The sequence below is a fragment of the Struthio camelus genome, chromosome 4 (assembly GCF_040807025.1).
Source record: "Struthio camelus isolate bStrCam1 chromosome 4, bStrCam1.hap1, whole genome shotgun sequence".
Classification (NCBI taxonomy): domain Eukaryota; kingdom Metazoa; phylum Chordata; class Aves; order Struthioniformes; family Struthionidae; genus Struthio; species Struthio camelus.
In genome coordinates, this window is record NC_090945.1 from 71033136 (window position 1) to 71058143 (window position 25008).

General features: G+C 39.2%; 1 long non-coding RNA gene across 1 annotated transcript in view; it reads left to right on the forward strand.

Annotated features, from left to right (window-relative positions):
* The window catches only part of LOC104151411 (uncharacterized), a 45431-nt gene extending 24373 nt beyond the window's left edge, over window positions 1–21058 (forward strand). Inside the window, exons 7-8 of the long non-coding RNA XR_011141096.1 lie at window positions 16883–17033; window positions 20145–21058. This is a non-coding gene — a long non-coding RNA (uncharacterized lncRNA). The remainder of the gene's footprint in view (window positions 1–16882; window positions 17034–20144) is intronic.
* Window positions 21059–25008: the final 3950 nt, after the last annotated feature.

A 25008-nucleotide genomic window follows, 5' to 3' on the forward strand; every position in this document is an offset into this window, starting at 1 on the left:
TGCTGTAATTTAGGCATGCTGAAATATTATTACCACTCTCTTTTCTAACCTGTTAAGGATAGATAACCAGGTGGTAAAGAGATACTAACCCTGTTTGCATTAGGTTTCAGTCACTACTGGTATTTCTTCTAGGTAGCATGTATTAGCTTGGAGTGAGGTTTTTGTTGGCTAAAAAGCTTCCAGTACACAAGTTAGCAGTCCGGAGGAAGATATATCTGGATTTTCCATTTTTTTCTCCCTACTCTTTAATAACTAAGACACTAAAAAAACATTCATTCTTGTGTACAGCTTTTCTTCTACAGGCTACTGTGTTCAGTTTGATAGGCCAGCTCAGGAAGGGAAATTTAGCCCGTTGTTAACTACTTGTGGAATTCACTGCAGAAAAAATTCTAATGTGTCTGCAAACCGCATATTCAAAGAGTTGTACTATATTAGATATCTGTAGTTTATTTGTTCATCAAAAGGCCTATCTCACCAAGGTTAACACAGTTTCAACACCCATATAGGATAAAGCTTTTCCCTTTGGCAACCGTGCTCCTCCGCCCCCCACCCCCCTCCACTGGCAAGCTATACTTGGCTGCAGTCCAATTCCCAATTCAGATATAGTTCCCTGGTTTTCCCCAATTTGTTATCCTGGAGCCTTTTTGCTTTCCTTATTGCACCCTCACCCTTTCACATATGGCTACCACTGCAGTCATGCTGTCAGAGGACAGGATGTGTTTCACACTCCAGCGATCGCATCAGTGGCACTGCATGGGCCGGCAGAGAGCACGTCTGGGGGCAGAATCCCCTCGCTGCCTCCAGGCCTTGCGTCTGGACATGTAACCTTCATGACATTGCTGGGCTGCTTATGCACAGAGGCAGCATTCCTCGTGCCATTTCCAGGTCCAAAGCCTCCTCTTGGCAGCACAATCATTTTGCAATTAACCATACGGATCTGTTCTGAGAAACCTAGAGAAAGTCAATATACAGCCAGAATTGAACTTGTGCATTAAAGAAACAGATAGCTCAATGCAGTGCTGGAGCAATGGTGTCTAGTCATGATAACCCAATTCCTCTTTTTAATGGATAGCCAGAGGGGAAGTAAAATGGATGCAGAGTAAAGTAGAAAGAGATCAAAAAGTTCTCCAAAGACTTGGATGTCAAATGAAGGTATAAAGGAACACAAGGAACATCTTGTTTAAGTGGAATTAAAACAATTCTGCAATTTACACAGTATAAGGATGACTGATTCTGTTTATTTAGTACAAGCTGGTAAGATATTTATTTAAAATAGTTTATAAATAATTGCAGAAGTACACTAAATTAGCTTTTAATGTAAAGTACTTATAAAGATAAATATTTGTATACGCATTGTATTGATTGGAAGTTTAAGGAACAGAAAGGCTGAGGCCAATATAAGCAAGATTAGTCATTGACTCTTTAATTTTATTTTTTGGAGGACTCCACACCACTCTGAAAAAAATTAAGCTGATCTACTCCAGCCGTGAATCTAGTCACATAGCTTCACTCCGTGCTCGTCACCAGAGTGAGGTTTTGTCAGAGCTGAAATGTCCTCCATAGCTATCTTCTAGAGATTAAAGTACCCTGCAGAGTAAGATTGAAAATAGAAGACATCTTTGACAGGAACTGGACCTGGCAGAGCATTTACCAGAAATTGGTGTCTATACTATTACAAAATTGTCTTTCAGCAGTGAAGTTTCTGTTCAGGAAGGGACAGTAGCAATGGATTGCTGAATGGTTTAGGATTCACGCTGACCAAGCAGTTCTCTATGTAAAGCTATGGCAAAGGCCTCATGCTCTTCAAATTTACAAACAAGAAGGCTGTGATTAAGAGGTGGAAAGTGATTTTACTGCTTCATCTGGTATTAATCGTACCAATACCAAACTGCTGAGCTGATTTTTGGAGCTTAGTTTAAGAAAAGGATATGAGAAAATTGAATGCAAATTACCTGAGGACTGAAAGAAAATTTCTTACAATGGAAAACCTAGAGATTCAAATCTAGTTAATTTATCCAGAGGAGACCAAGATAAGCTTTGATTCCATGGTATACATCCTATTGTGAAGAGAAAATACCTAGTACTGAAGAATTTTCTAATCTACTAGAGAAAGACATTATAACACCTAGTAGCTAGGAGTTAAAACTAGAAAGAGGACTCACAGGTGCTTAAGAGACATTGGAGCAAACTGCTGAAGTAAGTGCTGGATTTTTCATTTCTTGAAGCCTTCATATCAAAACTGAATGCCTGTCTGGAACTGCCTGAATTGAAACCACATCCTTGGGCTCAATAGAAGCATACCTAGATGTAATCCTTTGTCCAGGATGTCCTACTAAATAACCTAGTGCTCCTTGTTGACTTTAAAACCTGTTAATCTATTTTTTCTTCAGGCTGAGGGAAAAAGAAAGAGATAAAGATTACTTCCATGCTTTCATTTTTAGAAGGTACTCATAGAAGTCTGATGCTGATGTACATGTATAGATGCATGCACAGATGAGAAATGATGACTTCCTATCTTGAAAAGAAAATTCTCGTACTTGCAATATAATAAAAGAAACATCAAAATAAAACCAATTAATTTCTCCTTTAATTATCACAGTTTCTACAGCTGTTGAGCAAATTATAGCTTCTTTAATATGCCAATTTTGAAAGTACTTCATATTATGACCAGGAGATAACAAGGGAATAAGAGTAATTGGAATTAAATTTATACAGTGGAGAATTCTCAGTTTTAATGTTGTCTAAATGGGTTTTAACATATTGAAACTGCCAGAAACTCACATGTGAATAAAAGCTGTTAAAGAAAAAGAAGAGGAAATAAAAGTAGGATATGAAGTAAATACAGCTCCACAAAACTTTTGGAGTAAAATAGTGCTATGCAACTCAGCTCCCAGGAAGTTCCACTGTCATTGATCAGCCATTTGTTAACCCTAGTGAAACTCCAGCACGGTTAAGGAATGGAAGAGTCTCACAAAACTTGATTCTTCTTGGTGACAGATTGTGTTTTCCTGCATGACATTAATCTTTTATTTCTCAAGAGATAAGAAGCCTCATGTGAAACTCAGAGGGGGGAGATGAACTGCAAATCTCTCATAGAATGGCATTGTCTTATGACACTTGTATTTGTTTTAGACAACCGCCAGTCCCACTCAGAGCCCCCCGCTGTGGTCTTGCACGTAAGCATAGGAAGAGATGTTATAGATTTGTTGATCTTACAGCTGAAATAATACAGATAGGTGGTAGGCAACAAATGAAACAGAGGCTGAGGCCACTTGCTCAGTTACCCATCAAGCATGTGATCAAATCCAGGTCCTGGGACTCTGAGCACAGTCCTGTTTGCTGTTCCTCACTGTGTTCCCAACCTCGTACTAGGGGTATGTTTTACAGCTAAATCCTATGGTGAAGCACAAGACAGCAATCTCTGCTAGACCTACAGCATCTCCCTGCTGAACCAGCTGAGATGTCATTGGACAGTCAGCAGTCCATTGCTATGCCATTTGTGTGGCTTGCTGGCTGAGTACATAGAAGGACAGTGTTTCCTGTTCTTGCTCTGTCATTTGAGTGCGTAAGGAGGCTTTATTTATCTTGGGTGTGCATAGATCTTGGATAAAATCCTGGCTGCATGAATATCGGTGGAAAACCTGCTGTTCAGTTCAGTGGGGACAGGATTTTGCCTCTCAGGTTGACAGGCAAAGATGGCTTTGAAGGTACAGATTTTGAATGGCAACAATAGGACTGGGACAGTTTTCTGGGCCATGAAGGATGTTAACTTCTAATGTTAGGATTTGTGTGAACTAAAAAATATAGGCAGAAGCAGTGCTCCTCTGCATAAACATCAATGGTGGGTGCATCTGCATTAGCATTTTATTTCCATTCTAGGGTAGAAGAAGCAACTTTGGAAGCAAATGTCCCCATTTACTACAGTTGTATTCACATTCTAGAGCGGCTTTGGAGCACATAAACTGGATACCCTCTGGGTGAAACTAAAACAAAAGTTATGCTGCAGGAGGACACCTAATGTGCTCCAGCAACTAATGGATGCTCAGTCCGCAGGACTACATTAGAACTAGTCTGGAGTAAGCTAGGTTGAAATGTAATTGTGGGTGCTGGTTCTGCAGTATCAAAGATTTTGCTCTGCAGATCTGCTCCTATTGCACCATGTTCCTTGCTAATATAGATACATCCATACTTTTAGCACAGTTTCAAATCCAGGTTAGCACCAGATTGGCACCAGCCTTTATGCATCCCTCTTATTTGGGTGCAACCTCTAAAATTTAAACCAGTGCCCTCCATTATAAGGTTTCTACCTCAGGTGGTGTCTGAGCAGTCTTCTCTGAATCTGGGTGGGTGTAAGAGTGGTTTTAATTCCTGTTGTAACCCACATAGATCCCACAGATACTCCAGATAGCCCGGAGGCTAGTTCTTCTCTAGACTTAGGGCTTGTGTAGATCTTCAAAGCACATTGTACCAAAATCATTGAAATCATCAAAAAAAGTAAGAACAGAGAGATCCTGAGGTTTTGCTCTTTTTCCGTGGCCAACATCAAGAAGCAAGAGTAGTTCATGAGTCCATAGAAGTTTTTAGCCACTGGAGGAACCTGCTAGTGCTGGGTTATACCCATACTGCGCAGAACACAGGAGATTTATCGGGACTATAGGCTGGCCCAAGGCAAAGCTGTCATGGATCACCAGGCAAAATACTCAGCTGATTCTAAGTCATGGTATTGCCTGAGGCAGTAATGAAAGGAACTTTCATTTCATGTACTTTAATTTGAATCCTTGTCCCTGTAAGAATACACTGAAATTAGATGTTACCCAGTTGCAAGATCATGGCCATGGTTTTCCCAGCACAAAGGCTTTCACATCTAGTTTCTCACAAGACTTTGGCAGGGAAATAGAGTTCTGTTGCTATTATCTTTGCTATTTAAAATACTGTTATAAACATAGAAATTTAAGAAGGAACAATGTTGCCCATATACATAGTAAATCCACATGCAGGAATAATACAGATGATTAATACTTAGCTGAAGTATTAATAAGAATCTAATAATGGCTGTATCAATCTGGACTGTTGGTTTCTATGGCCTTATTATATCTAATTTACAGTTAATAAGATTTCTGAATGGCAAAAAAGTGCTTCACTTAAGCTACATGATTTCTAGGTAGTTATATCAAGGTAAAAAGACAAAGCTGCCTGGAAGGACCAGAACACAATGTTCTCTAGAGAGCAGTGGAAATATGATTTTATGATATTATATTCTGACACTTTTTGAATCAATTGTAATGAAAAATAGGCTTTTTTTTTTTTTTTTTTTGCTATGATGAATCTGGAAATATTTAACCCCCCAGGCTTGAAGCAAAAAATGTGTTATTTTAATTGAATAAAATGTGCTACATCTTTGTATTAAGCCTGGGTTTCAAAGCTAAAAGAAGATAAAAATACTTTTTTGCCCATATTTTCTTCACAGAAAATCTGAATAAAAGCAGGAGTATGTACATCATTCTTCTATCAGTAGCTGGGATCTGCCTATAAATTACTATTGCATATGGTACCTCACTTGTATTTTTAGAAAACGAAAAGATTCCACTTTCTAAACCATCTAAACTTCCAAAGTGCTAGATAAATATTTGTCAGAAGCATAAATTAATTAAAATCATCTTAAAGTTATGTATTCGAAAGGATCAAAGCACTTTTACACATACGTGTGCAAAGAATATCTAAGAGTGTTTTAAATCCAGTTGTGAAATGCAGCTGTTTCTGGGGTGAAATGTAGCAACTAATTATAAGTAAAAGTACACAATAGCTGAAAACAGCAGGTGAGTAAATCCTTTTTGCTTTTGAAGCTTGGGCATAATATAAGTAGACAAAATGCAATTATCCAGCTGGAATTGGAAATGGATCTTGCAATTAATGAATATATTTTTCTAAAGAAAATGGTGAGGTCTACATGCCACAGTGCAAAGCAGAAATACCTTAAAGAGACTTGCTACATAAGGGCTTCGTTGTTGTTTTCTTTGAAATAAACCAACTTCACAGCATCCTCTTATCACTAGGAAGAAAGAGGCTGATTAACCACTTGAATATCCATTCCTACTAGCCTTATTTCTAAACTTGTCTTACTAATAGCAGCTTATAGGTTCTGTAATCATATTCTCATGCATTTCCCCTAAGCAAGAATCAGTGAACATGAAACTCTGCTTGTATTTTGCTGGTGGTAACGCTACCTGTTGCCATAATTTCCAATGGTGGGCTATTTCCAAATTTTGTATGTTCTCTGAGAAAACAGAGGCTAAACTGATTATGTCTATTCTTTTAATGTGGTTTGGATCCAATCTGGGGATTCATAGATTCATTTTTATTTGCTTTTTCATACAGTAAAAACTGATAAGATACTCCACATTCTTAATTCTTTCCACATCTGTCTTAAGAGTTTTGCCTAACCTCTGTAGCAAGTTATTCTTTTATGCTCAGCTGAGCTATTTTCTGCCCTGGCTTTGCATTCTGTTCAAATGATGATGAATCCAATTCATATTATAATTATCATCATTACTGTGATTATTTGCTGAAATGAAGGACATCCAAGTTGTCCCAGAAGCTTATCTATTATATTAGCAAAAAAATGCCATAATGTTGTAGATAAGAATAGGTGAGTCAGATTGAAAGAGATAAACTCTGCCATGCTAGCAATGTGATAGGAAGCCTCCTTAGTTTTAAACTTAGAATTTCTATCTCTGCAAATACCAAAGGATAATCTACGAGTTTTGTGTGCAATTTGAAAGCTGCTCTTGCTTCAAATGCACTGCACAATTATGGCTCTGTAAGTACCTGATTTCACTATAATCTTCATATGTATTCATGGATTAAGCTTTTGCAGTTCTTAATGTTAATTACTGCAATTAATGAATGGAACTGCAAGTGGAGTTCAACTAAGGGTTTTCTAAACTATTAATGGGGCCTCATTAATAATGTTCATGACTGTCTACTAGGAATTATCTAACAGTCCTGAGACTTATTATATGTAGGACCTTAGTATGAACTTTCATGACTCCTCCTCAGATAAATTAATGATGTCCCAGAAACTGTTAGGATCACATCTTCTGCTGTTAAAGCGCTCTGGAAGAAAGGTTTTAAAGCCACCTTTGCACCCTACCAAATCAAAATGAGGTTTTATAACTCTGAATACATCAAGGAAAAGATCTTCTGGATGTGAAAATTTACTTTATTTTTCACTCTGTAATACAGAATTCCACTTGAAGGACAAAGACCGGCTTAACATTAAATCTAAGCTTCAAGAACAGAACTGCTAAACTTTTTTTAGGTCACTACAGCCTCAGAGATATTTCACAGCAATAAAGTAAATTATGCCTCATCCTTTCAGCTAATAATGTTCCTATAACTGTGACTTCTTTAGAGCTATTCCAGCACAAAATTGTATTTGTTCTTAAAACATCTGTGTCCAGTCCATAACACGGCAACACGGGCCTCTTGGACGCACCTCTGTGAAGAGCTCCATACATGCATGTCAGTGTGTTCTTGCCTTTAGATTACTTTTACTATTAAAGCTAGCCTACGCTCAGGTGTTTGTAAGTTTGGATCCCTAACCAAACAAGTAGGGCTGCCAAGAGCACTTTGGTTGTTTCCCTGACTTCTCCTTCAAAACAGGATACAATTAAATTTGATGCTCAGTTTCACAGCACCCCCATCAAAGAGGCCCAGGCTACTTTTCCACCTGTGTCATTCCTCAAGACAGTCTGTTCCACTGCAACCACAGACACATTAGCCTCAGGAGACAACCTGCTGTGCTGAGCACCTAGGCTTTAACAGCAGCTTTCAGGCCGGACCACAATGACCATGGCCATGACCTTCTTCATACCGGTGCCTGCACCAGCCTTTTTAGGCGCCAGCCTAACAACTTCATTACAATGGTTTTCTTTCAAAACTATCCTTTCTCAAAGCTATCTCTTCATCTATCCAGCTTTCCATTTTTCACTTGTTGAAAGCTTTCATTATGACATTCATTCAGGTTTTGTTTGTAAAAACAGAATTTTCTTTGCACAAGAATACCAGTATTTCAATATATTTCATGAGTGTGTGAATTTAAAAAAAATCTGAAATCTGGTTTCTCCTTTTTAACAGCTATATTCCAAAATAATTTATTTCAACGTCACTAATATAGTTTGCTTAGAAGTCACTGTTTTGCCTGGTTCAAGTTTTGTTATGCCCTGCAAAAGAAAATGATAAGGTTGAGATCACCTATTTCAATAATTTTTCAAACAAAATATGACAGAATTAGTATATTTCCATCCTAGATGTTGATATTTGGTATCAAAATTTGATATTTATTCAACTAACAATTTTTAATGAAAAGACTGGAAGATTTAGTGCTCCAGGCAAGTTGAGGTTAAGAGAAGCCATGCTCACACAAATGAGGTGAGATTAGTGTATGTTCCAGGAGGTAGCTAGATGAACAAAGAGCCTCGTTAGAGGTTAAACTACATCCCCTTCTGTCTTCCTTTCTTTCAAAAAGGGATACTTCATTGTTTTACACATTTTACTAAATTTCTTGAGCAAGGAGTAATGGATATCAATTTGGTTTACACTGTAGGGTGTGACCTGCACTTACCTTTGCTGACATAGCAAGATGGACACATACTAAAGCATTACCTAGGGAGGCATTAATGTTCTTAGCTTTTGGCTCATGTTCTCTTCGTATAACTTAAATCAGCAGTGCGAATAGATGTCTGGTCCATGTGTAACAGGAAGAATCTATTCAGAGTAGATGCTGTGTGTGTGAAATGCTGACACTGAGCTGATATGACAAACCGAGAACTTCCCTTTGATTTCTGTGTTCATCTGCTCTTAGTTGTGTCACACAGTAAAGCATGGCAGGTGAAGAATGCAGAGATTTCCCAGATGTGGTGACAGGGAAATAGAGCAGATGTGACACCTTCATTGCCTGCCATGCAACTATAAAAGCACTAGCAACTGACTAGCAATTCTCACCAGAATTAAATCAAAAATAAACTAAATGAGAAAAAAAGTAAAATAAAGGGTAACATAGTCTAAAGATGAGTAAACAAACAGATGTCAGAGCTAAGACACTTGAGTTAGCACAGCATATCTCCAACGAATTCACAATACACTAAGAATTCACTTAAAGCATTTTCCCCTCTGCCTGTTCATTGTCTTTTCTTCTTGTTGTTTGAATAGGAATAGTAGGTTAATAGATTGGAATGAGGATCAGGAGATCCAAGCTTAAGCTCTTACTCTGCTACAAATTTCATCTGTGTCTTAAAAAAGTCCTGTCATTCTTTGGACCTCTCTATGTTGACTGTAGTTTGGAAATACTGGTGAGTCAGCTGAGCTACTGGAAGCAGTTTAGCTATAATTGCACCTGCAGAAGTGCCTGTTTAAAACTAGCCCTTTGCAATAAGTAACTATCTGCAGTAGCTCTTATCAGCCATATTCATTAGTATTTCTATAGTTCTGAGACAGAAAACTTCTGGGGATTGTGTTACTAGGATGCACATAAGATGTATTGCTAGCTTGAGGAGGGTAACGCCAGAAAGGTCTGTTGATTATAGCAGGAAGAGACTACAGGACAAGCAATTTATTTTATTTTAAGTACCATGAAAGAAAAGATGTATCTCTGGGAGCAAGCAGAGAAAGAACCAGTTAGATTGGCTCACCTATTACTGTGGACACAGGGTAAGCATTTTCCAACACCAAGAGGAAACCTACAAATTCTCTGGTGCTCAGAGTGAACAGAGGACATTGAGCTTCGGTGAAGTAGTTACCATCATTTAGATTTTGCTTTAGTTGGGCTAAAATTTTATATTCAGGATACTTATGAATATGCAAATGTAGATGCCTAATTTTAGACACTTCTTTGAATGCATGGGCTAAGGTTATAGATATTGATCCTATACTGGGGCAGCCCTTTGACTGCAGCTGGTAACACATATGAATGAAACTCATGTTAAATGTTTGGGAAAAGTGGAAGGTGAGCTAAGGGTGCACAAGAATAGAATCTCATCAGTGGCATTAATTCTAATGCAGCAGCTGAAAGTCTGCATGGTCCTGAAGCTCCCATGGATCGGTCATGCTGACTATCTTTTAATACTAAAGCCATGTACATTGTAGCTTTGTAAACAAGTAAAACTGGTATGAAGAGCAGATACAGAGTACAGTCTATCATGTAATACCCAGCAGGCACTAAATACTCAAGGGCACAAGCTGAAAATCAATTATCTTCAAATAGCATAGCAAAAAATTCTGTTCTCACTTACCAGCATCAGATCCATTTAAATAACAACATCTCAAAGCACAGAAGTAAAGCCTCATGGAAGTCTGTTTCAGTGAGGACTGTACACCACCCCAGTCCTTCTTTTGCTTTGCCTCTTCAAGGAACTCTTTTCTCCTTGATGTAGAGAAGAATTAATGATCTTATTACATAAAATGCATACTCCATAGGGAAGATGTATAAAGCACACAAGAGACGGATGGATTATTTGTAGAGTAAAGTCACCCTCAGGGGGTGAGAGTGTAAGGAAGAATGCTCACTGAATGATTACCATTTCTGGAATCACTGGAGAATTGCAGGCCTGATACAACCTGAAAGAGCTTATGATTTTCAATTAACTCTTGCTCCTGTAGATTAGTAACTACCTCAATATATGTTGGGGTGCTGGTTTGGGCTATGCTCAGCACTGAGCTGAGGAAATGGAGATGGTCCCATTTGCCTGGTGTTTGGTGGCTGCCACAAGTGTTAAGCCTGAGCATTGCTTTCCTGAGCTGCTAGCTGAGAACTGGGAGTACTCCCAAATTCCCATTAGGACCTGTACTGTAATACTGGAAAGAGCAAAGAGTAGAGAGCAAGCCTTATGCTCAGCATCTACATATCTGTTTCCACCTAGATCTAAAAATACCTAGCTGTGTCCTGTTAGCCAGGTGACCCTGACTGCCTAGAGCCAGCCAGGGCAAGCACTGTCAACTGGGACTTCAGAGGCATACATAAAGACTATGTAAATTTGGTCCCTGCTGAGGTAGCAGGTACAGTTGAGGAATCTAAGAATAGAATATTAAGAGGAAGGAAAATGAAAGACAAGAGGATTTTTGAGGTGAGAAAGAGGAAGGGAATAGAAAAGAGGATGTTTTAAGGTGTATCAGGCTACAAAGGCTTCACTGCATTTTAATTACAAGCAAGCTAAATTTCTGAGAGCCTGCAGTAGCTTGTTAGACACATACTGTAGTTTTAATTAAGTAATTAGGAAGCTTGATGAGGAAGGCAAGGATTTTAGAATTTAAAGTATTCTGGAGAGTGTATAGACAGGGGAATCTTTTTCTCAGGTGTCTTTATTATATAATGATTAACCTTGAGTAAAATGCTAAGGGAAGGACTGCAAGCTTTTATTCATGAGTCACAAGCATAAAACCTGATCCAAAAGCCCTTTGAAAAAACTTTCAGGGAAGAGAACTTTGTCAGTGTGAATCTTGTAGGACTTTACTCAAAATGTGCATTTAGGGACCAGGTAAGGTTTGGCAGAACAACATTTATCTCCTGAAAGGACAGAATTAATGAGCAATATCCATAGAAGTAAGTGAAACTTTTGTGTTACATATGTTGAAGACACTATGCAGCTACTTTAGTTTTCATGTGACACTAAGCTTCAGGCTGTTCATGGAAAAGTCTTGAAAGAAATGAAAATATAGTATGAGGAAATGAACAATGCAGCTACAGTCATAGCTCTCTTATTTCTTCCATCATTTGTTGTGTAAACTTATGGACTTCAGTGTGTGAGTTCAATGGAAGGAAATATGAAGGAAAAATATGATTTTATGAGAAAAGTACCTCTTGACAGACAATGTGGCTAGATAATTCAATCTCATTATGGAGACTGGAATCCTGGGGTTCCCGTAATAGTGCAGACACAGAATGTACCTACAGCAGTAATATAGCCATGTTTGCATAGTTGAGGTGTAAGACTGCAAAACACATTTAAAAAATATGTGCTGATGTAAAACTCCAGAGTGAATCTCACTCCATCCTTCTCAGAAAAGAGCATTTCTATCCACCCACTAACTTGGGTTCTGAATGAATGGACATATCCTGGGACACTGAATACGTTTCATTAATCTTTACCTTGAGCAAAATTGTGGTGCTGGTATGATATGTACACACTCAGGTAACTTTTTGCTTGGATTATTATTTATTACCTGGAGCTTACATACCAGTAGTCTATTTATTTCTGCAACATTGAACATGTTCTACCTGGGATATCGACAAACCTTCAGCAAACATTTCTAGAGTTAGCCATTTGATAGTTCCCACCTCTTCCAGCTAGAGTTCCTCACTGTTTGGATTCAACTAAGTGGCTAAAGTTATGTCAGGCGAATCTTGTCTCTAGTTTCTCTCCTTTGAGTCCTCTAGGAGTAAAACGGGGTGAAAAGATGTCAACAGGTGAGAAGAAATTGAATGTAAATATTTGTTGTGTTCAGATAGACTGGAATATTCCAGTCCAGAGGACGATAGCCCAGAACGATGCATAACAAATAAGGTTGCAGATCATGTTTTAAGTAGAAGTGAAATTATTTAATTTCCAAAATGTTGTTAATACTATCATTCCGTTCTAAGAATTTTGAACTAGTCATTTAAAGGTGACTCATCACTAAACTAAGAACTAAAAACCACAGCTGCGTCAGAAAAGAAAATACATATCCCATCCACATCCCTTTCCAGAGTGCTAGTCTTTTTCTCTGGCAAGTCAGCTAACACGTTGGAATCAACTAACTAGTTTTATCTGAAATAAATCTGAATTGGTTCTGGGGATCGTTCACTCCAAGAACCACCCCTAAAGGCAGTATGGGTGAGACTGCACTTGATTTGGCTCTGTTTAGCCTCCATAGTCTTCCGACGCCATCCCAGAAGGCTTTGCAGCGTCCAGCACCCCTCACCCTATGAGGGACATCTACCCTCAGGTCTGTGCTATAAACTACCACCACTCTGGAGGGCTGCAAAGCAGCCCTTATGCTATTGTAGACACTTTTAGCTGAAAATCCCCTACTAATCATTACCTCTTAGGACAAAAAGGGACCCAGAGGAGACCCAGGGCAGGTGCTATGTGACATAGACACGGCCAGTCTGCTCTATAGGCAGCCGCGGCTATAATCCATTTTCCGTTGCTTGTCCTCCAGGGTTCGGGCAGCTGCGCTTAGCAGTATCGAAGTAGCTTCTGAACATGCTTCTTGCTGAGATCTCAAAAGGAGCACCCCACCCCAGACAAGATAGGACTCTGGGATGGTGCTTTGAAAAATGGTCTTTGTGCAAAAAAATGTGTTTTTGTCCTGACGTGGTCTTCTAGGAGCCACAGAAACTGCCTGGGAGATGTCAGTGCTGATTAGCTGGGAGAGTCCTTCAGCTTTTTGAGGTACAAAGAGAAATTCCACCCTGATATAAACTACCTGAAACCTCGTCAATAAATATATCTACTCAAAGATATGAATGCTGTACAAACAATATAATCTCTGTGCTGATAGCATGTGTTTGGTGACAATTTGGTTTATTATTAATAGATCAGTATATTTTGCTTGGTAGGGCACAAAGACACGTTTAATCTTGAAATATCATCTGCATTGTGTTATTTTGTACCATGCCTCACCTCAAAGGTTACTGTATTCACTTCATCCTGAGTAGAAGGTCTAATCCATCAGTTAATGCCATCTCATTATTGTTGCATCAAGGGCAACTAATGACTGAGGATATTACAAATTTGTAGGTGATTTTAGAATGTGGCTCAATGCACTTGGGGGGGGGGGGTGAAAGGAGCTATTTTATGTCTGAGAGGACTTAGAACAAAGGAAGAATGAAACAGGAGCCAAATAAAACAAAAGAAGTAAGCAATCAGAAAGAATAACGCAGTAACTATCAGAAGTAAATGCTTCAATAATTATTAACAGTATTTTTTATGGATGAGTGAATATTTTCTGTAACTAATATGAAATTACATTCCAGAACTGTAATTATAATGGCATCAGTTATATGTATAGATCTATGTGCATATATACTGTACATATATACAGACATACACACACCCACAGACGTGCATATGTATGTTTGTATTCTTAAGATATGTATATGTAGCTGAATTGCCTCTTTTACCACTAAATACAGCCACTTCTATGCTGGAATGAATTTTTTTCTGACTGCACAAATGGCAATCAGAAAGAAAGCGGAATACACTATCCAGTTAGAGAAAAGGCAGAATGTTATGCTGAAATAAGCTAGACTACCCTTGTCAAAAATTCTACAGAGACATTAATAGAACTGCAAATAGTCTGGCACCATCCTTTGTTCTCAGTTTCATTAGAGATTACAACTCTGCAGGAGTAAAATAGATTCTTTACTTGCAGTTTTTACAGCTTGATATAGGCTGGACATTACATCAAACCAAAACAGAGGGAACTGCTGGGAGGGTGGCAATCACCTCTTTTTGCAGTTATGTGCAGCTCCCACTATCCTACTAGGTTTTTTCCTTTCTGGTTGCAGTGTCATGAAGACATGAACTTTGTTTTGTTCTGGAAAACGCTTAGCATGTCTGTATCGTAGCATTAATATGTATGCTTGACTTCTGCTGCAGACTCTGTAGTTTGGCACTGGAACCGGTTACCCAGAAAAGTTGGCCATGGAGGTTTCTCCACCCGTGGAGGTTTTCAAGAGTCAGCTAGCAAGGCCACAGCTGACCTGCTCTGGTGCTGATGAGCGATGTGTTCTGAGCGTTAAGGTTGGCCTAGAGACCTCCAGAGGGGTCTCTTCCCACCACAGTTTCTGTGATTCTATAAATATGTTTGAGTTGTGCTACAAATGCTCCAAGTACTTTGGGGGAGAGTGACTTGTTAAAATAATATGATAATTTTAACCAGGGAATTTTGAATATTTTAAATTTCTCATTAATTTATTCCTGATTTGTGAACAGTTAGAAAAACTTGAAAATAAGCCTGACTCGCAGAGAAGATTTTCTATGAAAACCTGCCGAAGTTAACAATCCTTTTTTGAAACTAAAAAATTTAGAACAACATGAAAGGAAATGTTGTGGTAATTGAGAATGAATTTTAGCATTATGCCAGGCTGCACCATAAGATGAGGAAATTTGGAATGATGGCAATAGAACCACAGCACTGATTTACTCAGATTAGGATGTTTAGGGTTTTGCATGAGTAACTCACTGGAGACAGACAGGTCAGCTTTTTTGCCATACTTCTTGTCAGTATGCAACATTCCTTTGAAAAATCAGCAGTCTCTCCAGTGGACTGAATCAGTGAGTCTTTCAATGCACGCATCTTCTAACCTGAAGCAGGAGATATTTGGACCCGCATCTGTGGGTTCCGGGGTGACCTCCTGGTAGCTTTCTTTGGGGAACAGCCCCCCCATCTCATCCCCTTCATTCTGCACTGCAAATTTACAGCAATTGCTTAGTAGATAGAAGTGAATGCCTCAGTGTAGGGAAGAGCTAAAAGAACTCAACACTGAGCCTTTATTCCATTCTTTGGATATGCAAAGCTTTTCCTTGGGAAGGATGTCCAGAAACAGCTCAAAACATTTTCAAAGATTACCTTTATGTAAACAAAACCATCACTTCATGAGAAGCTCTCATACGTAACCTAGAGCAGTGACATGAATGTTTGGTCTTTTTCTTTAGCAAAGAAGCTTATTTTAAACATGATGAAAAAATAAATTTGTAAGTGGGATGACATATTGCTATGTTGTGGTCTGCAAGTCTTCTTACAATCCTTTCAAAATCCTTCATTTGATAAATGTGAAAAAAATGCCCACTGTGGTCAATGGGACATTTTCCTAAGTATAAAATCAGAAAAATGTATTATGCAGGACACCTGAGAGAGCTATGTTTTAAAGAGTGCCAGTGTGACTCTGAACAATTCTCAGGATAGGGTTTTAGATGCCTTTACTTAGAATATGTGTGGCAATACTCATCTGCTATATTGGAAGAAATTTAGTGTTGTAACTATGGCTACTGACTGTCACAGAGGATCAGGGAGAGAGAGAATCTGTGTGTGTATAAAAGTGAAATAATGCTGTTTATTTTCATGAATTTGGAGTAACTACATAACTCATCAGGACTGCTGAAGCCTGTATAGCCTACCAGATTCATAATGCACTGCATCACAGAGAATTAGTTCATAACTCATTCAAAGCTCAACTCAGTATTACTTGACTGACCACACTTCATTTGCTGCGAAATCCTTCTATTTGTTTGGTGTACTTTTTTAAAGAAATGGAACTTTGAATGATGGCCTGTTGGCAGATATATTTGCCTCCCAGGGCCATGAGTTGCATGGGTGTAAGCAAGGGCAGAGTTTGTCTCTAAATGACTAAAATGCTACGCTCCCTTGGCTGTGAGATGCAGAGGGAGTGCATAAAAATAACACAGAGCATGAAATCTTCAAAAGTAGCAGAAAGAGTGGGCTGAGCCACCATAACATGCCGCCTCCTTCCCAGGGGGCCTGCAAAAAGATTTCTGCGCTTTCAGTCAGCCTTGCTTACCAGCATTATATGTATTGATAAAGGCAAGGGCATAGGGCTAGGGAGACAGCATTCTCCAAAGCTAACAGTAATTCTCTTGTCAATTAAGCAAATTGTGCCAACGCCTCCGGTAGGGAAAGGTGGGATGAAGGATGTGGGTGGGTGCAGTAGTGGTGGCTGATGAAGAGCTTCGGAGACCTTCAGTGATGGTGGATACGCAGAGGACTGAGGTGTGCCATGTTGCCCTGTGAGTAGGTTTGGGGTCCCGTTCCTGCGGGTGAGGGGTCCGGTGGTTCAGTAGGCGCTCCTGGCTCATCCCATGTCATCCTTCCTTTCCAATGGCAGCTGCGTCCATGGTCACTGCAATCTTCCTGCAGTATGGCAAGATGTGCCTCTACGTTTCTGATGAGTGGTAGCCTCTGTAGCTTGACCCAGTAGCCAAAGATGCCTTGTGTGTACACCTCGGCGAGATGAGAACGGCCACACGCACTGCCTGGTAATCTCTTTCTGTTTTCATTCACTGTAACTATTGAATTTTTCAGGACACTGATTTTCAGGTAAACTGAAAATGAAAAAAAAAAGTCAAGTTAAGTTCAACACAGAAGAGGGTCAATTTAATGAGAGAGGAGCTAACACTGCAATTCTTTTAAAACTCAGGGGAAATTTAAGCATGGAGTACTAGAAATGGGTTTTCAGCCTCTGTTCTTAATATATGTTGCGTCTAACAATTCCATTTGTTCTGCTGTTCTTCAGTGCTAGGGCTAAGCAAATAGTTCACCATAAATAATGTAGCCTTTGAATTTAACCTTCCTTTCTGCTCATGGAATCCCCATGCGCTGATTGCAATTGTTTCAGACTCATTTGTAATTCCAGATTATGCCATTTTTGGCAGTGGAGGGACCAAAGAAATATTTGTTAATGTAGCGTGTCAGTGTGTTATGACACTTTCAGTTGATCAGAAGATGTTGTTTGTCTTCCCCTATTTGAGGGCTACAGCAGAGACAAAGTGAAGGTTGTCTTTTTTGAGATGAAACATAAAGTTCTCCTTTTGAAAAAATTAACTTCTTAATGTCTTTTTTGTGGGCAAGTTAAAATGCAGGCCGTACTGGAATAAACAAGACCATTTTCTGGCTGAATCATTAATGTTAGTTACTTAACTTTAGGGTTTCATCTAAGGGTCCGCTGCTTATGACAGCGTACCCTGAGACGGCACCCCCCCAAAAATTACACCTTTTGCACTGTTAACCAAATCTTAACTGATATATCTATAAGGGAAATAAGGGATTTCTTGATGCCTTGTGAGTTTATTGCATGTGCCACTCCATGTTGCAGGCAAGCAGGGGCCTCTGCCCTGCTGGCAGGTTAGTGGGAAGGGGACGGGCAAAGGCAAGAAGCGGGCAGAGCCTCGGCCACACGCTGCCTCTCCCCTTTCCACCACAGTTTGAACTATGCAGAGGAAAAGTAAAATCTATCAGGAAATAGGCTGATTCCCTTTGCATCTCCCGTAGAAAAGGGGACCCAAAGGAAGCCACACTGGGCTGTGTTTTCATCGGTCTTTCACTCCTTGCTACGGTAAAATGTATGATTACAATCTGAGCCTGAGAGACTGTTGCTTTGCCTCAGACAGGGACAAATTTTTGTCTGACAGCTGAAGGAGCTACAAACATTCAGCTAAGAAAATGCCCCAGAATGGCTTCTCATACTGCAGCACAAAACACCCAGGAGTAAGCTGAGAGGATTTCTGCCTAGCAGCTTTTCCATCAAGAAGACAAAGTGAAGTGCAAGTTGTACATGCCTGACATCATAAATACTGCTATGGCAACAACTCGCTATTTATCTGTTTAAGCATCAATTTGGAGGAAAAAAAGAAAACAGTACAAACATGCGAAACAGAATTCTCTTATATTTTATCTGCTCTTCCTTTGGCGGGTAGTTTCTGTATCAAAAATACCTTTCAGTTTTTAGAATGAAAAAGAGAAGGTTTGGGACTGCTAAATTATGGAATTAGTCTTTCTCTGGACGATTACTTTAGAAAGAGTAATTCCTCACAATTCACTCTTTAAGTGGAAGGTTTCAAAGTTTTGGCAGATTGGAATAGTTCACAGAAAGCTGGAGTGCCCTGATCTATCCTCCTTCCGGGTCAGAGATGGGAGCCTATAACACTTAGGATGCTTTTAGCAGTGTTATTCAGCAAGAGAGATTTGAAATTCAATATACAAACACGAAGAAGCACTAGAGGAAAATAACAATAAAATGTTATAAATCCAAAAAACAATAAAAGACATCAGAAAGAATGTAATTGACCACTCAGCCTGTAAAAAACATTTAAGTGCTTAAGAGTGCAGATAGGCACACTGTTTCTTAAAGGCATCTGGAAGCAAATCCCTCTTTAGCTTCAGTGACAGATAGGTACCACATTTTTCAGGACAGTTAGAAGTGAAATCACTCAACTTAAATAGGATCTTGATAGCCTCTTATTTTTAGAAATCTGGACACAACTGCCAAAATGCTATTCAAAATTCCATTAATTTTTCTTTCCCTTTTTTTTGTTTTGTTTTAAGTAACCTAAAATCCCAACAGAAGATTGAATCCCTGTTGGAGATACAATTTAGCTTCTTAAACTACAGTGACATTTTGAAATGTTTTCTTTATTTTTCTATCTTTATCTCCTTTACTGCTTTTCTTTTAAAATAATGTAATCTCCTTTATTAATCGCTACCTGAAGTTTTCTCTCCTTATTTGTTTCCATCTTTGAGAACAACATGCAATTCACTTTCCAGGAAAATTGGAAAAAATGAAAAAGAAAAACTACCTCACATTTTAATACAGAGATACTGGCATATGTAGAAGTAAATGCCAAGTACTACGTGTAGTTCGAGGATAATCCTTTTGTACTACATGAACTTGTGAAGTCATTATCCCAACAATTAACCAGCATGATTAATGAGACGGGGGAAAAAGAAAAGGTGCTGTTATTGTTTGTGCAGAATTTAAACATCTCATGACTTCTTTTTTACTTTACGTCTTGCTTCAGTATCTTCAGTCTTTCAGAAACAGAGGCTGCCATCATTTCTTCACCCAGATATTTTTTGTCTGTGGTGAATGTAAGATAGATATTGTCACACTGACCCAGCTACCATTCTCTTTTTCTTTCCACTGAATGCACCAGGCCCTTATTAAATAACTCAAAATTGCAAAAAAAAAAAAAAAATTGGGGGGGGGGAGAGCAAAATAGGGGCACAAATCAAATGAAAGCAGAGTGGGTTCTGTTTGCAGGCTGTGGTCTTGCTCCCACTGGGCCCACGCAGCACGTGCTCTTTTATCTTAGTGCCTTTAAGCTATGGTGGTCTGTTCAACCTTCTGGGGCTACATATGTCTCTGGGCCAGGATAATTGTTCTCAACAGCGTGAGCTTAACTTTATCATCCCTCCTGCCTCTCGATTTACTGTAAATTAAACAGTGGTTCCATGAAAAAATGAAGCTGGGAAGTTTTAGCAGCTTTTAAAGACTATTTTTTAAAACTGAACATGTTATTTTATGGGTACTGGGGAACATTTTTCTAGTTTCTTTGTGATGACATGGAACTAATTTAATTTTTTTTTTTCAGAATTCTGAGGCAAAGGACAAACAGGAAAAAATTAGATTAACGGGAAGAGAAGGCTAGACATGAGCATGGAATATATGCAGAGAAAACATGCAGGAAGCCAAAATCCCATTCAGAGTTTGCCAAATTACCCATGACTTCTTTCAAACCCCTCCTTATAACTCCTCATTGTACGCAAAGCCCATAAGAACAAAATTAATAACAGTGTATGAGTATCAATTATACATTGCAGATGTAAATTTTACAAGCCCCCTCTACTCTGCAGGAGAGGGGCCTCTTTATTATGTGCAGTAGAGAATGCACTGAGCAAATAATAAAGAGCAACAAGCAGGAAGTTTCTTCTGTTCTTTGAGTCACATTTTAACTACTTGATCTACAACTCCAGTAATGCAAAGTCTTCATTGATGATCTTGATCTGTACCTCAGAGGTGCTTTAGAAGCCTCCAAGTTTCTTATTCTTTAGGCGTGTATCATCTTTTTCACTTCATATAAAGGAACACCAGGAAATTTAATCTTCCTTTGCCTTGATCCTAATGCCTTTCCCAGCACTTATTTCAGTTTAGATTAACTTTTTGAAGATGGACTTGAATTTAATCTGTCACATGACATTTCACTAGCACTTTTTATGCTGACATCCATTTTCTCCTGCATTGCCTGTCTCTACTGAACATGCCTGATTTACATTCTTGATTTTAGTTTTTAGTTAAGAGAAAGACCAGAGGAAATCTTTTTTCAGAAAAACGCAAAGAATGGAAAGCACTGAACCAGAATTTTTATATCTGTCCTGGAAACTGTCCAAATTGAGATTAGGTCAAACCAGCTAAAATCATGTTAGCTTTAACTCCCTCTGCTCCAGGTTCATATATTTCACTGTATGCATTAGTCTGTAAAGGCAACAGCTCTGTGACTGCTCAAGTTTTTAGGTCTTCCTTTTAGGAGAACCATGGTATCTATTTTCTTTAGAAACCATGTTTCTATTTTCTTTAATTTTGATTGCTGGTTTTCTCAGTCTACAATAAAAAAATGACTTTGAAAAAATATAATGTTCTTCAAAGTGAAGAAGACATGTTATATCTACAGCTACATTATGCAGTAGCAAGATTCTTTACTGAATTATCTATTTTTCTTGATCATACCCTTGGTCCAGTGCTGGGCTGCAGAGATCAGATGGGTAACTTAGGAAAATGTTGAAGAGGTCTCTCTGTTCTTTTGGCCTCAGGACTATTAGAAAGTTTGCATGTCATTTTCAGCCCTTCTTGCATCAAGAATTTCAGGTTAAGCCCAGAAAGGAGTTTTTCTGACAGGTCTCTAAGGCAGTATGAGGTTCTTACCCAGGTTATAAAGTTTTTAAAGCCATTTGCATAATTTGAATCTTTTCCCCTTCTCCATCCCATTAAAAGGGGTCTGTGGGGTGGACAACCGCAACTCTTAAATAGCATTGCCTAAGACCTAAAATAGTTCTGCTCACAGTATGAAAAGGTCCTTTCAAGGTACAGCTTCTTATTTTAAGTAATGGCTAATGATTGCCTTCTCCATCCTATCAAATAATAATTTCTCTACTGGTAAATAAAGACATAAAGGCTGTTTTCATCTCTGCAACAGTCTTGCTGTACTGGTATCTCTAAAGACAACATGCTTCTTTGCTGGGTTTGTAGCAAAAGCAGTAAAAACTCTGATTCATTGATACACAACTATCTTAATGGAATTTACTGTAGAATTCTGCTGTAGATATTTACTGAAACAGGCATTTATTAGAATTACATTGCTATTTACTGAAGTATGAATGTGACAGTAAGTCCACATAGACATTAGTTCAAAATAAACACTAGGGGCATAATATGTTGATAATATGCCCTGGTTTACAGTGACTGCTGTATACTTACAAGCAGACAAGACTGTGGCCTCAATACATTTGTGATCTAAAATGTGTATGGACCTTAGCATTTACAGCCAATCCCACACTGACGTTTGCCTGAGTGTTTAGGAGTGTAACTCCTCTGTGACAGTTGCTGGAGACCTTCAGACAGAACAGCACAACGTGCTCCTCATGCACTTGAGGAGCTGTGAAACCCTTGAAAAAAGTAAGATCACGTTCTCTCACAAGGCACTAAAAGCTGGACTCAGCCTTCCTTATCGTCGTGCTCATGGCTTGATACTCCTGATATTTGCATGCCTTGACATGCAGCCTAAAGTGGAAGATAGATGCTCCTTGCGTCTTTCCATCACACTATCGTAGATCACGTGAAGCTAACAAGAAGACATGCTGCCTTTCATGTGTTAGCTGAAGGATCAGACTTTGGCCGCTGCCTTACCCCTGTCTGGTTCTTAATCAGTGTGGATAAGCTCAGAGATCGGCAATGAGATAGCATTAACTTTCTTCTGTGTTGGCTGAATAAAATATTCGTGCCTAGTGTGTAACATAAATCAGTTTTAAGCTGCATATTTTCTACAAACTGTCTACATTTTTGCTGCAAAAACAGTTGGCCTCTTAACGTTACACATTGCTGTATGTGTGGAATTTGGCAATGTCTCCTTCGCAGAGCCTGTTTAGATACTCTCAGCTGGCGTGGCATACGTATCTGATTCATAGAACAACCCTGTGCAATTTGGGCCTGGTGCAAAGCCAGTTTAAGTCGATGCTAAAATAAACCAGGCCTCCATATAGCCTGATTCAGGCCTTCTTTTCCCTTGTCTCAGTTTCTCGATCCTTCTGCTTTTCTGAGGTATAAAGTTTCCACAAAGTAACGGCTGGTCCTATTCAGAGGCTATTTTTCAAGGACCCCTTTATCTCTTATTCTCCTGCGATGGAGGCAGACAAAATGCAGTGGCTGATGTGTCCCAGGTATAAACTGGAGCGGGCAGGGGTTGCAACCAGCATGGCAGACTGGGTGTGACTGGCCCTGGCCTCTCCACCAGTACCAGCAACCCCAGGAGACCGCAGCAAGGAGGTCCTACGGTTTTACAGAGCAGGGCAGAGGCTTCAGCTGCACGTGCCGTTTCCCCGGCGCACCCTGAGACTTTAGGCTGGCTTCTGCTCCTTACTTAACCACCAATTCCAGTCATTCTGGCTCAAATGGAGAGCGCCTTCCCGTGCTCCCTGAACTGCAAGGGAGCCCAGGGTGTTTCATGAGCAACCATCTTTGTGTACTATATAGAGACAGGTTTCTTCAACAGGGCAGAGCTGTCTCACGCTGTGCAGATGTACCTAATACCTTGAGGCCCTGTATTCTGCTGGGAGTCCTTAAGTGCTGTTGCAATTCACATGAAAAATAATGACAGGAAAATATAACGCTTTATGAAGGACTTTGCAGGCATTAAGAATTTCTATGACTTGAAACATTTGCTTCATGCTCTGCTGCAGACATTGTGTGACTTTGGGTAAGTCACTCTGGTGCAGTTGAAAGCAGTTTATGTGCTTAACTCCTATTGAAAATATTTGATCATTGTCTTTCTTTGCCGAGGAAGCTAGCGTCCACTGAGTCACTCTCTTTATGAGGGTGCTCAGCAAGGATTTATACCTGATGTTTTAGGCATTCACGTTAAAAACCTCTAGCCCAAATCCTTGTAAATAATAATAGTTGTTCTGAGTATAAATAAGGTAGTAAAGCTCACATTTTAAGAGCTACCTGGGACTTAGCCAAAGTACTAAATAAATAAATAAACCTTACACGTTTAACTGTTGACCATATTGAGTTTACTATAAGGCTAAAATTAAGAAAAAAAGCCCCCAGAAACCAGCAACCCGTGTTAGGTCAGAGGTAGAAAAAGAGGTTTCAAAGTTGCAATACAGTGAAATGAAGTAGAGACTCAGCAGGCAGTTAAAATGCTGCTCTTGTCTCCATCAAGAAGCCTGACCACATACAGGTAAGAATACTGTTTTATTTCCAGGGCTTACTAAAGCTGTGATGAATGCATGTCTGGATTTTATTTCTTCTTATGTGAATGGACTACATATCACTATCATTAGCAGTAACGCAGCATGTTTGTCATGGTATATCTCAAGGAGGTGGGAAAGCACACAGGTTAATGTTCTAATTCTGCAATAAGTCACACGGTCAACAATGTACTCGTTGTTTTTAGCATGAATTTCATATTTCAGTTGCTTTTTTTTCTTCCTCAGAAATGGCTTATGCAAAAGATACTAAAAATGCATTTGAATTCTGTGTCTGAGTCTTGGTTGCATTCCTGCATATCAGCTCAAAGCAAAGAACATTTTTTGCACGAGAATGTGTTGTGTTGACTGAATAATGTGTTAATACAGTCAAGAATACAGTATTCGTCATCCTCAGCTCTTTGAAAAGATATTAATTCAAACAGAGTTCAGTCTGGTTCTGTAAAATATTTATTGCTAGGCTTATATTTACCCTTTGTAGGTAAGGTTAGATGCCTCTATTCTTTTTAGATTTGTTCCCTCTACCACACTGTTCAGGATCCTCCGTTGTTTTCAGCATCCAGATTTCATATCAGTAAGAGGTAATTACCTCCCCGAGAAAATCCCCTCTTCCTGATTGAGGCCGTGTCTCTGCAGCAGAAATGTTATTCAGCAGCCACTAGGCATCCTTGGTGGTGACATCTGTTTGGTTGTCTGTTGAGGGATTGAGGTATAATCAGTCATATAGGTGTTGAATAGTATTGGCTTCCTGACAGACCGTTGGAGTAGCCGTAGCAGCAGTTTAAAAATCAGCCTGTTTGTTTCTGCCACCCAGTGAAACGCTGTGATGTCTGGAGATCAGTTTTATTTTCAGTATTGTATAAGGCAGGAAGAGAAGTGACTTCTAAGCTAGAAAAATATGACTGCAGAAAAAAAATATGCTTTGTCTGTCAGATTTTTCTTTACTGATTTCTGAATCATAAGATGACTAACTGA